Source organism: Protopterus annectens, chromosome 1.part1, assembly GCF_019279795.1.
Source record: "Protopterus annectens isolate FY-2018-M chromosome 1.part1, PAN1.0, whole genome shotgun sequence".
Taxonomy (NCBI): Eukaryota; Metazoa; Chordata; order Ceratodontiformes; family Protopteridae; genus Protopterus; species Protopterus annectens.
This window is the reverse complement of record NC_056726.1, coordinates 484,418,357-484,432,068: the sequence shown is the minus strand read 5'-3', so window position 1 is coordinate 484,432,068 and position 13,712 is coordinate 484,418,357. Positions and strand designations below refer to the sequence as shown.

The window sequence follows — 13,712 nt, the reverse complement described above, 5'->3', positions numbered from 1 at the left end:
AACCATGTAAGCCCACTGGACATGTGCCCCTATTGAAGGGCAATCCGGGAGCCTGTTTGGTTAAGTCATTTGGTCATAATCCATACAGTTGGAAAGTAAAAGCTGAGAGAATCAAACCCTGGTATATACGAAGCAGCTCATCAACAACTCAGAACTTTAATCGTGTGTAGTAGCTGCCAGATGCTCCCAGCATGGATTCTATTGCAGATTGTGCCATCAAGCATACTGTCCTGATGATTTCACTAAAGAGAAGTGAGCAGGGTAAGCTACATCATTCCTATCCTCTGTCCAGCTAGCCTTAGCAGGTGCCTGAGTCACTAGTTGAACTTGGGCTGCCTGGGTCAAAGTCAGGGCTTTATTCCTGTTATTCCAATAAAGCTGACAAATACTTTTTTAGTTAAAGTAGTATGTTTTTTAACTTTATTTGATTTTTATTTTGTTGAGACAGAATGCATTTTAAATTATTGTTACGTTCAAGACACTTAAAAAGAAAATTTCTTGCATTTATGGGTTTTTAAGACTTATACCACAAAGTGCACACTGTGCCAAGTAATGTCACTAGCTCAGATCACACAGGCTTGGGTCTCAGTTGTTTGTGTTAAGCTGCTGGTGTCATAGTGAAGGCTCACTTATTTGTGATTTGTGGATGGACCATGCTTAGTGCACCACGGAGAAGAAGAAAGAGATTGGTGTTTTCTTGTCAGTGATAGCTCTTCTCCAATTTATTTATTTCACATTTGTTAACCGGTTTAGTCCAACTGGATAAGAAATTACCCATTTTCAGTGGAGACCCGAGAGGAAAAGCTCCGAACAAAACATACACATACATACAAATAGACAAGTTAAAAATATAAAGAGCAAAACAAACTTATGGATACAATGGATAAGAAAAATAAATATAATCCAAAGAATAGTACATAGCTATATACAAGGTCAGAAGAAGGAAAGTGCAAAAGAAGATAGGAGTTGAGAAGGAATGAAGTGATCTAGAGGGAGAAGTAAAAAAAAAGAAGAGCAGTAGGATAAAGTAAATTATATAAAGATCTAGTGACCAAGTGAAACTGATAAAGGCCTGAGTGTCTGGGGAAGATACTTCCCCTGCCTAACTACTTTAAGTATGTGTATCACTGGCTCGCAAAATTACAATCTTGGGTACATATATTGCAAGAATCTGTACACACAAGTCTTCATTTATGACATTTTAAATATCTTTATTAAATAATTTACATGATGACATAGGTGCACATACATTAATAGAAAAGAAAACAAACCACAGTGACATTTTCATACATTCCATCTTTACAAGATTATCATAAATAAACTGTCCCAGCTACTAAATATTAATCCCTGTGTAACTCATTGGATAGCAAATTGGCTCACAAATAGAACACAAGAAATTAGAGGGAACTGCTCTACCTCTTCCAAAAGACCTGTCATTAACAGGGTACCCCAAGTTTCAGTCCTTGGGCCACTCCTCTTTGGCATTTACTTTCGGTCAAAGCTAATGTTAGGTTTTTTGTGCTGATCAAGTTTGCAAATGACTGTAAACTAGGTGCTGTCTTAAACTCCCCAGAAGGACACCAAGGTCCTCCAAGAGGGATTTTCCCAAATCAGTAGTTGGTGTCAAAACCATAGATTAAAACTGCATGCCACGAAATTTATAATAGTATCCTTTGGCAGAGTTCCTTATAATGATCACATTGACAACACACCCTCTGAAACTGATCTAGTAGTTAGGTACCTGGATACCTATATAGTCAGTGAACTGTACTTTGATCACCACATATCCATTACTGGAAGAAAGTGCTTTTTCATTTCCCAGTTTATTGCTAAGGCTATGGTGTCCAGGTCCAGGGATGTGATCATTGCACTGTATTTCACACTCATCAGGCCGATCACCGAGTATAATGCCCTTTCAGTGTATACCTGTCCAGATATTTGACACAAGTTGATCACCCATACTACTTTCTTACTAAGAAAATCAAGGGCCTAAATCATAAAAAGCTATGCAGACTGTCTCAAAACCTTGACCTTTTCCAGGCTACTAAGGGGGCAAGCTATGTATTGTGTACAGCATCTCAGCAGAATCTATTTAGTAGCACAAATAGAACTTATTAAAGAATAGATATGTATCACAGACAGTACCACTTCTTTGGAATCATCTTCCTTTACATGTAAAGCAAACTACTGCTCTTAAACTATTTAAACTTAATTTGGATGAACTGATTGATGGGTAACCACAACTTTACCCCTGATTTAGCACCTTTGCCCCTCAGGGATAGGGACAAATTGTAAATGTTTTGCTTGCCTCTGGGTTATTTGTACTTACAGTTTAAAGGCTAAAACTTCATGGGAATATATGACTAGGCTTTTAAACATCCTCAAGGATCAGTAGGCTAGTAATTACCTATGAACCTATTACATTAGCTGTGCAAATTTTGCCTTCCCTTAAACGTCAGTCATCCTCCTAAACATTCTGTATTTATTGTTCTCGCAAATTCCGTTTATGACTGTGTAAAATTTTCCTTCCCTTTTTCAGTTGTCTGATCTCCTTTACAGTATTGAGTACTTCAGTTGTATTTTTTTTTTTAATTTCTATTTTCTTATTGATTTACCCTTTTGATAGCCGATAGCATTAAACTTAGGCCTTACTATGTCTAGGCAATTCATATTCTGTGTCCCAGCTGAAAATAATAATTTCCTTAGTTATAACCATTTGTTCCTCCAACATTTCTAAGTACTGGGTAGAATTTATTTTAAATCTGCCAACTTGTTACATTTCCAAAAAACATGTTCCCATTTACCTCAGTCTTTCCCATCACATGTACAGCATTTGCTATCTACCTGTTGAAAAATTATCTGAAATCTGCTTGGGGTATCAAAATATACAAACACTACTATGCAAAAATCCTAAATCTTCTGGACTTTGTTGCTTAGCCATGCAGATGTTCTCCCATTTTTCTTTTGTAAATTGTTTTTCCAGTTTCTTTTCCAAATCTTTTCTTACCTCCACCAATTGATTCTTACAATTATCATGCAGGATTTTATATGCTGTAGTAAATATCCCTTTACGGAAGTATCTTTTGTTCTGGACATTACTAAAGCTCTGCTAGAGCCAGTCTTTCATTTACCACTCCCTGTCTCCTTCTCTTTGCCTATACTCAGATATTGGTCCTGGTGGGGGAAGGCTGTCTCTAACCTGCATTCCAAACTTTTGCTTGGCCTCATCCTACTCCATTGCCTTCCCCTCATTTCACTCCCTTTCCAGTTTTCTCCAGTAAATTCCAACCCCATCTTTCCTAATTTCTGTAACCCTACTTGCTGTTATCCTTCTTGGCAAAATCTCTTTTCTCTATTCTCTTAGTTCTTAGAATACTTGTTGCTACTTTTTGAATCTGTAGTATTCTCTGTGATTGTTATCTTTCTTAAGAGCCTGCATCCAAAATCTTATTCTCTCCTTATTTCTTTAACTTCCCTTCTTTCATCCTCATCCCTTTCTACTTTGATTTATAATCTCCTGCTTGCATTATACATATGAGTCTTAAGTGTATAGCTGTAAAGTATCTCTTCAAATCATATAATCCTAATCATTTTTGATCCCAAGAAATTGATTGATTCATTTGTTAATATAAATGTACTGTGGTGGAGCTTTTCTCCCCGGGGCTCCACTGAAAATGGCCTCTGCCCAGTTTCCTGGTCAACAAAGACATTAATAATGATAATAATAATACTAATAATACTACTAATAATAATAATAAATGTTAAGTTGTCAATCTCACCTTCATTCTTGCTGGATGGGTTCGGAGCCGAACCTTGGCTCCAACTCGGCCAATACTAAAGCTCGAGAGCCAATTCCACCGGCTCGAGGCTCCCCTATATCCCACAATGCTATGCGGTAACTACTCAGATCTCGTTTGCCGCTTAGCTGACAAGGTGCTTCTTCTACCGGCTCTGGCAGGTTAGTAAGTTTTCTTGTTTAGAAACTTCTATTTCAACCCCTATTTTTTCCTTTTACCATAGTTTTATTTATAGTATTTCATTAGTTTAAATCGGGTCCCCCTCTAGTGTCTGAAATCCCTTTTTATTCCCTTCTTAACTTTTAGGCCTTTGGCCCTCTCCCTCTCCTTCCCCTAGTCCTTCAGTGTGACTGGATTTTTATTTTGCGTAAGGGTGTGTTTGTGTGTTGTGCTTGTGTTTTTACACTGAGTTAGGATGTCTAAAGACTCCAAGGTCTCAGACTTCAAGAAGTGTGATTCGTGCTGTCAGAAAATGTCTCTGACAGACGGTCACACTTCTTGTGTATATTGCCTGGGACCTTTGCACCTGCAGGACTCATGTGCTGTATGCCATGCATTCAGCCCTAGAGTCCTGCAGGAACGGAAAAATAAATTGATATTACGTGGCTTGTTAAAGCCTGAAGGCCCCCCGACCCAGTCTGTGTCGGGGAAGCCTTCTAAGACTTCCAGACCGTCGGCTCCAGTATCTGAGCCGTCCCCTGGAAGCATTAGATCGGCTTCGACATCGGCTCCGGCTGGAGCCGATGTTTCAAAATCTCATACTATCACCTCGGCTCCGGCTGGAGCCGAGGTTGACAAGACTCAGTCGGCTCCGATAGGCTTATCGGAGCCACCTGCTAAGAAGAGGTGTAGGTCCCCTTCCATCGGCTCCATCCATTCGGCGCCGGGATCTCCTCTTCTATCAGAACGGAGCCATAGGTCTCACTCCTCTCGGTCCTCCAAGGCTGTCCGACCATGATTTACAAAGGGTGGTGAGTAGACTTCTCAAGTCCGAGGCACTGGCCCAAATGCTGCATAGCCCTACTCAACAGTCAGCGGCTATTTCCATCCCTGATTTTATTCCTCCTCCGACTTCTTTGAGTTCAGAGCCGTGGCTGTCGGTGCTTCGGAGCCGATACCTTCCCTTTCGGCTCCGTCGTCTGCTCCGATTTCCTCATTGGAGGGATCTCGGCGCCGAGCTTCCCTTGTCGGCTCCGAGGGGGTGAGTGTCATCGGACCCTTGTCCGACCCCGTTCTCCCTCTCGGAGCGTCGACGCTGGTGAGTTCGGCTCCGACATCGGCCTCGGAGCCATCCCTGTCGGTGCCGGGGGGGGTCCTCTTCTCCTCGGAGCGGGGACCTCTGGCCTTGCCTGATAGGGGCGCCTTCGAGGTCATGCGGAGCGTGCTAGACCCAGTGTCTACCACACAGTCGGCTCCGTCAGCTCCTCCCTCTTCAGTGCCTGCAGTGATTTCTACCCATCCCCTTGTATCAGACCGCAGAGAGCCAGCTCCTCAGGTTTCCCCATTGGGAATTTCCTCCTCTTCTGAGGCCTCTAATGATCTGGTAGGAGTATCCCCTCGGAAGAGACAGTGCAAGAGGAAGCACATTGACTCCCCTGAGTCTATCACCTCTGACACTGACTTGGAGGAATCTGAAGGTTCCCCTCGGTCCCCCTCTGAGGATGTCTCCTTTGCTGACATCCTTAAAATCCTGAAACAGAGGGGGAACTGGCCCGCCCTTAACCCTTCAGAGGACGAGTCAGTTTACCTTGAGGCGTTTGGCTCTCGCCCTTCCACCTCCTGGGTGTCCCCTCCCTTTGACCCCCTTATGGAAATGGTGGCAAGGAAGGCTTGGATGGCCCCTGATTCAGTGGAACCTACCCCAAGGAGGCCGTCCAAATTTATTACTGCCCCTAAGGAGAAAGAATTTCTATCAAAAGGTGTCTCTGTTGATGCCATGGTGGTGGACGCAGCCACTAAGACGAAGTTAGCCGATCCTTCAGTACCTGTCCATCCTCCTAATAAGGAGTCTAGGACCATTGACAGGCACGGTAAGCGGATGTTTTTGTCAGCGACCTTCTCAATGCGGTCGCTGAACTACTTGTGTCACTTCACCCGTCTCCAGAGAGATTTGCTCAAAGATATGGGTGAGGCTATACAGGATCCAACAGCTGAGGGGTTCCAAGACAAAATGAACTCCCAGTTGGCAACCCTGAATTCGATTGTTAACTCCTCCATGCGGCTTATCTCATATGCTGCTGATGGGGCGAGTAGGGCCGCAGGCACAGGTGTAGCTTTACGACGTCACGCCTGGATGCGGCTTTGCAATTTTGTGGACCCTTTCAAGGCGTCCTTCACCAATTCCCCCTTTGATGGCTCAACATTGTTTGGTCCTCAGGAGAAGGATACATTGACTAGATGCGAGGTGGAAGGTAAGACTCTCTCTGCCGTGGGAGTCCGTTTTTCTACCCCTTCTAGACCTTATCCAAAAGGTCAGAGGGGAGGAAAAATGTGGTTCTGCAAGCCTCAGGGAGTCTCATCTGACGCACAAGGTCGATTCCCCTCTAGAGGCAGAGGGGGGAATAACAATAGACGCCGCCCTAGAGGCAGAGGAGGTCCGCAAAACCAGGGTAGCAGAGAAACTTTCTCTGATAAACCCTTTCAGCATCCCTGAGGAGCTGCCTGGCTGTCCACCTTCGGAGGCAGTCGGGGGAAGATTATCACTGTACCCAAAAGCCTGGCTTTCCCTCACCCAAGACAAATGGGTACAGTCAATCATATCCGAGGGTTACAAAATTCCCTTTATTCACACCCCTTCCCAACCCAAAGGATCCCTTCCAGACGTTCCACCCAGTCTAAGGGAACAAGCAGCACTAGAAATATCAAAGCTGCTATCAAAAAGAGCTATCCAATCAGTCCCAGCAGACCAGCAAGGATCCGGAATCTACTCCAAATTCTTTTTCGTACCAAAAAAAACAGGGGACTGGAGACCTCTTCTGAATCTCAGCAAGTTAAACAATTATATCAAAAAAACAAAATTCCGGATGGTCACGCTACAGTCCATTCTACCCTTCTTGGGTCAGGACAATTGGATGTGTTCGATAGACCTTCAGGATGCGTACTACCATATCAAAATGCACAGACGCTCCAGGAGGTTTCTCCGCTTCAGGCTGGGAGCCAGTCACTACCAGTTCAGAGCCCTGCCCTTTGGTCTCATTACAGCCCCCCCGAGTGTTTACCAAATGCATGGCAGTGGTCGCGGCTCACTTGAGACGTCAAGGATTCCAGGTGTTTCCATATTTAGATGACTGGCTCCTTACCGCCACCACCAGACATCAACTGCTTCTAGCCAGAGACTTCACCATCCAAACTTGCCAAGCTCTAGGCATTTCAATAAATTTTGAAAAATCTGCCTTGTCGCCTTGTCAATCTATTACCTTTATAGGCGCCACCTTAGACACACTCAATCTTTCCGCCAGACTTACAGAAAAAGAGTGTTAGATATCCGCAAACAAGTTTACCTTCTATTACAATGCAACAAGGTCAAAGCCAGGGTAGTCTTGAAGGTATTAGGACTCATGGCAGCTACTATCACCCTTCTCCCCTTAGCTTGTTTCCACATGAGGATCCTCCAATGGATGCTGTTTACTCAATGGTCTTTCCAACAGCTCCCGATGTCTCACATCATATTAATAACTCAATCATGCAAGAATCACCTGTCTTGGTGGATCACATCACCTCAAGTTCTCCAAGGCAGACCTTTCGCCCCCCCCCCAGTCGCCACGGTGACAACGGATGCCTCCCTGATCTGGTGGGGGGCATTATCAGGGCAGGACAGTCCAGGGCACGTGGCAACCTTTCGAGTGCCACTTGCACATAAATATCTTAGAGATGAGAGCAGTGCTTTTAGCGTTGCAAGCCCTTCAGGACTCTCTTCCCATAGGGACTATTGCAATTCAGACGGACAACATGTCCGTAGTGTGGTACATCAACAAACAGGGCAGAACCAGATCCTACCCCTTATGTCGAGAGGCACTCAGACTTTGGCAGTGGGCAATTTCTTCTCAGCGTTTTCTGATAGCAACGCACATTCCCGGGAAGTCCAGCGTGATTGCAGACAAGTTGAGCAGGGCCATTCTGATGCCCCACGAGTGGTCTCTGAATAAATCAGTACTGGAAGAAGTCTTCCAAAGATGGGGCCAGCCTTGCTGCGATCTTTTTGCTACTCCCCAAAACAGTAAGTGTCACGACTTCTTCACTCTCTTCCCGTTACCAGGCCATCCCACCAGAGACGCTCTAGTCCACGATTGGCCCCAGGGACTTCTGTATGCTTTTCTCCCTTTTCCACTGATATCTCAATTAATTCAGAAAGCTATCTCCTTGAGAGTTATAATAATCCTCATTGCCCCTTACTGGCCTCGACATATATGGTTTCCATTCCTCCATCATTACCTGTTGGAGCAGCCTTGGCATCTGGACCCGGTGCCAGATCTGTTGACCCACCAGTCGGGCCAGCTGCACCACTCCCTTCTTTCTCTCAACCTCACAGCGTGGTTTCTCCAATTCCTACCCTAGCCAGGCTTCCCTTAATCTCTCATTCGGTCCAGAACATCCTGATAGCCTCTCACAAATCTTCTACCAGGAAGATTTATAATAGTAAATGGAAACGTTTTTCCTTCTGGGCAGCATCAAAGAATATAGACCCCTTCACTGCACCTATCCAGTCTATCCTAGACTTTCTGGCAGAGCTCTTCCATTTAGGCTCTTCTTCATCTACCATTAGAGTACAACTAGCTGCTATATCTAATTTTCATGTAGGAGTTTCAGACTCCAGTATCATGTCCCATAAGCTCTGCAAAGCCTTTTTAAGAGGTGTTTTTCTGCTCAAGCCCCCAATCAAAGATCCCCCACCTCAATGGGACTTGAATTTGGTTCTGGCATCCTTGATCCTCCCCCCCTTCGAACCAGCGGCTTCATGCCCTCTTAAGCTGCTCTCATGGAAAACACTTTTTCTAGTAGCCATAACTTCAGCTAGAAGGGTATCTAAACTTTATGCTCTGTGCAGTCGTCCTCCTTACTTAGTTTTCCACAAAGATAGGGTGTCCCTCCGGACTAATCTGTCCTTCCTACCTAAAGTTTCCTCTGAGACAAATCTGAACCAAACGATTGATCTCCCCGTCTTCTTCCCTGACTATTCCAACAGGTCGGAACAAAAGTTACATTTTCTAGATGTTCACCACCAACTTAGATATTATTTAGACAGGACTAAACAGTTCAGGAAATCTGATCAACTTTTCCTGTCTTATGCGGAAGGGAAATTGGGCCTTCCAGTTACTAAGGTGTCCCTTTCAAGATGGCTTACCTCTATAATTACCTTCATCTATGAAATCAGACATCAAAAACTGCCTTCAAGACCTAGAGCTCATTCAACTAGGGCATTAGCTACATCTGTAGCTTTTCAGGACAGGCTGCCTATAGATTCCATTTGTGCAGCAGCCACTTGGGCTTCTCCTCATACCTTCATTTTACAATACAAATTGGATATGGCCTCCAGAAACCGTGCCAGCTTTGGTTCCACTGTTCTCAAGAGTCTGTTCTGATAGGCCACCCGGAATAAGGTGCTAGGACGCTGTCCCATCCAGCAAGAATGAAGCGAGATTGACAACTTAACATTAAGAAGTTATGTACCTACCATAACGTTCCATGTTAGTTGTCTTCTTCTCGCCTTCTTTCTTGCGTCCCACCCTCCTTCCCCCTAGCCTGGACAGACCGATAGGAAATTTTGGGATCTTCCTTTGGAGTTTTCTTCCCACATGTTCTACCACCTCTATTCCCCCTTTTATGTTTGTGGTAGCTTACATTCAGGTTTATATAGAGGTGGGTTCTTTTTTCTCCATACTGTGGAGACCAGAACTGCTTGGTTTAGCTATCAAACGAGATCTGAGTAGTTACCGCCTAGCATTGTGGGATATAGGCGACCCTCGAGCCAGTGGAATTAGCTCTCGAGCTTTAGTATTGGCCGAGTTGGAGCCGAGGTTCGGCTCCGAACCCATCCAGCAAGAAAGAAGGCGAGAAGAAGATAACTAACACGGAACGTTATGGTAGGTACATAACTTCTTATTCATCTATATGGAGGATCAACTTATCCATCTTAACTCTTACCCTTCTCCTCTCCCAAATATATTCTTTCAGCTCTTTACTAGTTATCATCCAGCACTTCTTTTCTGGTTGATAAAATTATGTCTGACCTGTATATTAAACTAAAGGGGCTAAAAGTATGATGTTAAGTTGTCAATCTCGCCTTCATTCTTGCTGGATGGGTTTGGAGCCGATCCTCGGCTCCGACTCGGCCAATACTAAAGCTCGAGAGCTAATTCCACCGGCTCGAGGCTCCCCTATATCCCACAATGCTAGGCTGTAACTACTCAGATCTCGTTTGCCGCTTAGCTGACGAGGTGCTTCTTCTACCGGCTCTGGCAGGTTAGTAAGTTTTCTTGTTCAGAAACTTCAATTTCAACCCCTATTTTTTTCCATTTAGTATAGTTTTTATTTAAAGTATTCCATTAGTTTAAATCGGGTCCCCTCTTGTGTTAGAATTCCCTTTTTATTCCCTTCTTAACTTTTAGGCCTTTGGCCCTCTCCCTCTCCTTCCCCTAGTCCTTCAGTGTGACTGGATTTTTATTTTACTAAAGGGTGTGTCTGTGTGTTGTGTTTGTGTTTTTCTTCACTCAGCTTTTAGGATGTCTAAAGACTCCAAGGTCTCAGGCTTCAAGAAGTGTGATTCGTGCTGTCAGAAAATGTCTCTGACAGACGGTCACACTTCTTGTGTATATTGCCTGGGACCTTTGCACCTGCAGGACTCATGTGCTGTGTGCCATGCATTCAGCCCTAGAGTCCTGCAGGAACGCAAAAATAAGTTGATTCTACGTGGCTTGTTAAAGCCTGAAGGCCCCCCGACCCAGTCTGCGTCGGGGAAGCCTTCTAAGACTTCCAGACCGTCGGCTCCAGTTTCAGAGCCGTCCCCTGGAAACATTAAAACGGCTTCGACATCGGCTCCGGCTGGAGCCGATGTTTCCAAATCTCATACCATCACCTCGGCTCTGGCCGGAGCTGAGGTTGACAAGACTCAGTTGGCTCCGATAGGCTTATCGGAGCCACCTTCAAAGAAGAGGTCTAGGTCCCCTTCCATCGGCTCCATCCATTCGGCTCCGGGATCCCCTCTTCTATCGGAACGGAGCCATAGGTCTCATTCCTCTCGGTCCTCCAGGCTGTCCGACCATGATTTACAAAGGGTGGTGAGTAGACTTCTCAAGTCCGAGGCACTGGCCCAAATGCTGCATAGCCCTACTCAACAGTCAGCGGCTATTTCCATCCCTGATTTTATTCCTCCTCCGACTCCTTTGAGTTCGGAGCCGGGGCTCATCGGAGCCGTGGCTGTCGGTGCTTCGGAGCCGATACCTTCCCTTTTGGCTCCGTCGTCTGCTCCGATTTTTCATTGAGGATCTCGGCGCCAGCTTCCTCGTCGGCTTCGAGGGGGCGAGTGGCATCGGACCCTTGTCCGACCCCGTTCTCCCTCTCGGAGCGTCGGCGCTGGTGAGTTCGGCTCCGACATCGGCCTCAGAGCCGTCCCTGTCGGTGCCGGGGGGGGGGTCCTTGTCTCTTCGGAGTGGGGACCTCCGGCCTTGCTTGATAGGGGCGCCTTCGAGGTCATGCGGAGCGTGCTAGACCCAGTGTCTACCCCACAGTCGGCTCCGTCAGCTCCTCCCTCTTCAGTGCCTGCAGTGATTTCTACCCATCCCCTTGTATCAGACTGCAGAGAGCCAACTCCTCAGGTTTCCCCATTGGGAATTTCCTCCTCTTCCGAGGCCTCTGCTGATCCGGTAGGAGAACCCCCTCGGAAGAGACAGTGCAAGAGGAAGCACATTGACTCCCCTGAGTCTATCACCTCTGACGCTGACTTGGAGGAATCTGAAGGTTCCCCTCGGTCCCCCTCTGAGGATGTCTCCTTTGCTGACATCCTTGAAATCCTGAAACAGAGGGGGAACTGGCCCGCCCTTAACCCTTCAGAGGACGAGTCAGTTTACCTTGAGGCGTTTGGCTCTCGCCCTTCCACCTCCTGGGTGTCCCCTCCCTTTGACCCCCTTATGGAAGTGGTGGCAAGGAAGGCTTGGACGGCCCCTGATTCAGTGGAACCTACCCCAAGGAGGCCGTCAAAATTTATTACTGCCTCTAAGGAGAAAGAGTTTGTATCTAAAGGTGTCTCTGTTGATGCCATGGTGGTGGCCGCAGCCACTAAGAAGGAGTTAGCCGATCCTTCAGTACCTGTCCATCCTCCTAATAAGGAGTCTAGGACCATGGACAGGTACGGTAAGCAGATGTTTTCATCAGCGACCTTTTCAATGCGGTCGCTGAACTACTTGTGTCACTTCACCCGTCTCCAGAGAGATTTGCTCAAAGATATGGGTGAGGCTATACAGGATCCAACAGCTGAGGGGTTCCAAGACAAAATGAACTCCCAGTTGGCAACCCTGAATTTGATTGTTAACTCCTCCGTGCGGCTGATCTCATATGCTGCTGATGGGGTGAGTAGGGCTGCAGGCACAGGTGTAGCTTTACGACGTCACGCCTGGATGCGGCTTTGCAATTTTGCGCACCCTTTCAAGGCGTCCTTCACCAATTCCCCCTTTGATGGCTCAACATTGTTTGGTCCTCAGGTGAAGGATACATTGACTAGGTGCAAGGTGGAAGGTAAGACTCTCTCTGCCGTGGGAGTCCCTTTTTCTACCCCTTCTAGACCTTATCCAAAAGGTCAGAGGGGAGGAAAAATGTGGTTCCGCAAACCTCAGGGAGTCTCATCTGATGCACAAGGTCGATTCCCCTCTAGAGGCAGAGGGGGGAATAACAATAGACGCCGCCCTAGAGGCAGAGGAGGTCCGCAAAACCAGGGTAGCAGAGAAACTTTCTCTGATAAACCCTTTCAGCATCCCTGAGTAGCTGCCTGGCTGTCCACCTTCAGAGGCAGTCGGGGGAAGATTATCACTGTACCCAAAAGCCTGGCTTTCCCTCACCCAAGACAAATGGGTACAGTCAATCATATCCAAGGGTTACAAAATTCCCTGTATTCACATCCCATCCCATCCCAAAGGATCCCTTCCAGACGTTCCACCCAGTCTAAGGGAACAAGCAGCACTAGAAATATCAAAGCTGCTATCAAAAAGAGCTATCCAATCAGTCCCAGCAGACCAGCAAGGATCCGGAATCTACTCCAAATTCTTTTTGGTACCAAAAAAAACAGGGGACTGGAGACCTATACTGGATCTCAGCAAGCTAAACAATTATATCAAAAAAACAAAATTCCGGATGGTCACGCTACAGTCCATTCTGCCATTCTTGGGTCAGGACAATTGGATGTGCTCGATAGACCTTCAGGATGCGTACTACCATATCAAAATGCACAGACGCTCCAGGAGGTTTCTCCGCTTCAGGCTGGGAGCCAGTCACTACCAGTTCAGAGCCCTGCCCTTTGGTCTCATTACAGCCCCCCGAGTGTTTACCAAATGCATGGCAGTGGTCGCGGCTCACTTGAGACGTCAAGGATTCCAGGTGTTTCCATATTTAGACGACTGGCTCCTTACCGCCACCACCAGACATCAACTGCTTCTAGCCAGAGACTTCACCATCCAAACTTGCCAAGCTCTAGGCATTTCAATAAATTTCGAAAAATCTGCCTTGTCGCCTTGTCAATCTATTACCTTTATAGGCGCCACCTTAGACACACTCAATCTTTCCGCCAGACTTACAGAGCACAGAGTGTTAGATATCCGCAAACAAGTTTACCTTCTATTACAATGCAACAAGGTCAAAGCCAGGGTAGTCTTGAAGGTATTAGGACTCATGGCAGCTACTATCACCCTTCTCCCCTTAGCTTGTTTCCAC

The 13,712-nt window shown here is 46.1% G+C and overlaps 1 protein-coding gene across 1 annotated transcript in view; it reads left to right on the top strand.

The window, feature by feature from the left end:
- The window catches only part of TARBP1 (TAR (HIV-1) RNA binding protein 1), a 2,802,917-nt gene that overhangs the window by 620,062 nt on the left and 2,169,143 nt on the right, over window positions 1-13,712 (top strand). The gene's annotated exons all lie outside the window — the stretch shown is intronic.